We start from the raw sequence: 4600 nt of genomic DNA, 5'->3' as shown, positions 1-4600 counted from the left end.
TCCTATATCAACTACAGAGAATAACACATTCACTAGCTTTCCTATATCAACTACAGAGAATAACACATTCATTAGCTTTCCTCACCTCAGGACTCAATACACTGTAGAGCATCAAGAGTTAGGTGACTACACACGCTGGATGCTCTGCTAAAATCAACACATTGTCACTGTTAAAGTGTCCAGTTTGGAAGGCGGGTTACATGGCTATCTTCTGAAGATCGGTCGGTGTTTGTGGAGGGCAGACAGGATCCTGAGTGTAAGGATAACAGTTCAACATTTTCTCAGCCATAGGAACACTGGATATCATTAGAAAATACCAATTGCTCAGGCAAATGTTTCTCACATTATGATGTACTGGATGAGTTAATAAAATAAGACACTCAAATGCTTCATGGAAAAAAAATCCCTGCCTTTTCTGCATTATTTGAACAAATTTCAACTGATTTCCTACTGTGAACAATGCTGGCCATATGATGCAGAGCTCATTGGACAAAGCCAGCGTCTGGGAAGAACGTGAAGTACACAGGAGAGTTTTCCAATTGCGTGTCTTAAGGCGTGGTTAATCACACGTGCAGCACATTGAACAAGGGAGAAAGAGACTACTTAGAGGAAGAGGAGAGAGGAGATGGGCGCATTGCTACAGTCACAGCCCATGAGCTCGCCGGCATAGGCACGAGAGGAGGTGGGCGCATTGCTACAGTCACAGCCCATGAGCTCGCCGGCATAGGCACGAGAGGAGGTGGGCGCATTGCTACAGTCACAGCCCATGAGCTCGCCGGCATAGGCACAAGTGCTCATCAATTCTGCATCATAGGCCAATACTGAGCTTTTCAATAATCCCATTGCTCTCGCATTGATCGTTACCCTTGCAGATTATTTCCATCCCCAAGTGTAAAGAGCCGTGAATGGAGAGATCACTGGTGGAGTCACTGGTTTGAATAATGTTTTCCCACTCTTTAGTCCGCTATTTCTGGCTAGTTCAGTAGATAGGAATGAGAAGGACAAAGCTAAGAGCAAACAGCATTGCCATCCTTTCCCTTTTCTTCTAATAGTACTTTTTTTTGAGGAGAAATTTATTAACATGTACAGAGAAGGTGTCTTCTCTTGGCTCTGGCTCAGCTAGAGGAGGCTTCCTAATAAGCTCAGAATAACATCGTTGGCAGCTATTGTGGTTAATGGGATGTCTTCTGCCAGTAGGGGGATGTCTACAGGGAAGTAAAAAAGAGAGAGCCGAACCAGTTATCTGGATAATATCTGCTTCAGTCATGCAAAATTGCAGCATATGTGGGTCAAAGTCAGTTTACAGTCAGTCAAGTGCTACATTGGAAGAAAATATGACTTGTGGAGTCCTTATCTTCACAGTTGATAGTACATATTTTTTTTTTAACTCTAAGTCTTATGCTGTTTCTATAAGTGAATAATTTTTTATTTACATAAGTTTTTAAGTCCTGTTTTATTTAGGACCTTTTATGCTACTAAAGTTCACTTATCTTACTCTCTGGGATAATTCCTCTCTGTTTCCTTCCTTCCTTCCTTCCTTCCTTCCTTCCTTCCTTCCTTCCTTCCTTCCTTTCTTCCTTCCTTTCTTCCTTCCTTCCTTTTCTTTTTATCTTTTCTTGAGGAAGAGTCTTACTGTGTGGTCTTGGCTTGTTAGCTGGCCTTGAACTTGGTATTTAAACCAGGCTGGGCTCCAAATCAGAGAGATCGTTCAACATCTGCCTCCCAAATGTTGGGATCAAAGCCCCATGAGAACCCATTTTGAAGGAGAGTGGGATGAAGCATGTCCAGTGAGACAAAGAAGTGGCCTTTGAGAGAGCGAAGTGCAGCTGTCAAGGGGTCTGCTGGAAATAGTGCATGTCAAGATGGCTAAGACGTGTGATGCTTCTGCTTGAGGAAGCTTTTTCTGTGATAAAGCAGTGTGGCCTCCAGCCTTGAAATGGGAGCAAAGGGACTTGGGGACGAAAATAAAGCTAAACCAAATGGTGGAAACATGCTCGACTCTTTAATTCAACTGATTAGAGCCAACAGGCGCCACCGTGTAGAACATTTGCTCCTGTCCCAGATGCCATTAAGGCAGCGGCAGAGCTATTTCTAGGCTTGGCTCCAGACTGATGGGGGATGAACTCACAGTGGAGTCAGTTTCAGCCTGGAGCCACCGTGTAATGGTGCAGTCACTGCAAGGTCTTCAGGCATCTAGTGTTCTCGGGAGCACATGCCTGCTTGAAGAGTTGTCCTAGCCCTGAGGGAACATTACTTCAAACCCAATACCAACACAGTCCAAGTTCCTACCTATATCTCTCTGCCTTACTCTGCAATAAGCATGTTTGCTTAGACTTAAAAGCTCTTAGAAACTGTTTATGTATACCAAGCTGGGATAGTATTAATCATTGTCCTTTTAAAAATTACACTCATTACTGTACTGCGTATAAAGAAGGAAAAAGCTTTCTGTTGCTATTCTGGGCTCTGGAACAGTAGTTGCCAATAAGAAAAAAAAGATTAAAAAAGTTTTATTCTAGGTCAGTGTATAGACCATCTGATAACCCTCCACTGACCTATTCCAAATAGGTCAGACACTCTGCCTGAGTTCCAGTCCTTAATTATTCTGCCTCCTAGAAATGAATTCTTAAATTTTAGATGTGTCTTACCTCATAAAGGGAGATGACATCCTGATAAACGCAGTGTAAGTTAAAAATATTCTAAATAAAGAGTGCATTCACTCCATCTAACAGAGCTACGTCACTACTTGCCAACCCAGGACACTCTAGAGTACGTGTGGTGTTCTCTGCTGACTGACAGCTGGATGCTCTCACAGCAGTTCCCCAGCACCAGGAGAGAGTGTGGTGCAAGGAGTGGATCATTAGCTCAGGCAACGAGCCAGACTCAAAGCATAAAACATGGTTTCTGCTGAATGGGTATCAACTGGACTACATGGTAAAGCCCCAAAGTCCTATGTAACAATGTCGAAACTCAAGGGTCATTGCCTGAGAAGAGGGAGTGTGTGGAAGGTCTCCAAGAGTCTTGAGTGCTAACTAACATCCTTTCTGTAGATGTGGAGAGAACACTTAAGTATGAAAGGTGCCATTGATAGACCTGTCCCAAAATTAGCATGGTCAAACTCTGCTGTTTGTGACTAAAGAGTATCAACCCTGTTTTAGAGTCTGGAATGGTTTTTCTAGCAATTTCACTGAAACTTTTGTTGAACATTGTGCTCAGTTATGCAGGTTAGATGGACATTAATCTGTATAATTCTGAGTGGGGGCCTCTATAAAATAATTGCAAATGTAAATCCAAAGGCAAAGAGAACACTTAGCAAATATATCTTGAATGGAAAAGGAAGTAACAAGTGACTGGAGGCTTAGAGATTTAAATCCTTTCCTATCAGAATGGTTGACATAAACACATTTTCCTCCATAACCTGGCTTCTCCTCACATAGGCAGACTATTCTATAGTTCCCAGCAACTTTCACCATTCAGTAGGGACCATAAAAGGGGGACAACTCTGAACCTCACGCTTCATAAATCTTTAATATAAATGTCTCTCTTCAAGTTCTTTAGAGGATTGAGATGCATACAGAACAATTCCAAGACCCAAGTGAACTATAATAATGGTGGTCACTAGATCACCCACTAGAAGCAGTTGCATGGAAGCAGGACGTTTCCTGTGATGATGATTGATTTCTTTTGAAATTTTATTCTGAAATGAAATTAGAATTTTAGAAAAACTGCAAAAAAATATTTATTCAAAGTGTCTCTACTTTACCCGGCTTGCCATAATGTCATCACTTACCAATGTATATCACTGATGCTTAGAGATGAACATGCTTACAACATTATTAATTATATTGCAGTCTTTATTTCAAATTTACCAGGTTTGGAGGACCTTTTCATCTCTAGTCTATTTGGGTTTTAGGATCTGACTCAGGATCCCAATTGTATTTTGTCATGATGCCCCTTAGTATCTTTCTGTTCCTGGCAGTCTCTGCATCTGTCTCTGACTTCAATGAGCTGGACACCTTGGGGGAACATGCAGCAGTCTTTTGTATAGCAGTGTACTCACATAGTTATGGGAGGTGTGCTTTGAAAGCACTGTTTTGCTCCCAGGTCATAGTCCCACATGGTTATCCATTTCTTTGCTACGTCTGCAGAAACTGTTCCGGGCTGTCTCCTAGGTCACTGCAATGTGTTCTCACTAGTTTTTCTCCTTCTGAGTGTTTCATTATATAAATTCTATAGCAACACAAGATGCTCCACGCTTGAATATTTCCTGGCTAGCCGCATTATGACATCCCCAAGAAGCCTGACAGCAGGTCTTTCTGGTTAGTATGTTTTCTTTGTCCTTAAAATGCTGGGTCTTGCATGGGTCATTTGCAGAAAGAGTTCACATGCATTGTTTGTGCATTATCAGTCACTAGTGGGTTCTTGTGCACCTTTAATAAGCTACAGTGAACACCCAAAGGGGAGGTGTGCACACAGCATCAAAGGCTAGGTGTGCTGGCCTGCAGCAGCACATCTGATGGGACTTCCAAGGCAGCTGCTGCATAGCAGGTGACCCTGGACTCCTCTATCCTTCAACTGCTGCATAGCAGGTGACCCTGGACTC

This window comes from Microtus ochrogaster, linkage group LG4, assembly GCF_000317375.1.
Source record: "Microtus ochrogaster isolate Prairie Vole_2 linkage group LG4, MicOch1.0, whole genome shotgun sequence".
Lineage (NCBI taxonomy): Eukaryota > Metazoa > Chordata > Mammalia > Rodentia > Cricetidae > Microtus > Microtus ochrogaster.
Note: the sequence above shows the minus strand (reverse complement) of the source record.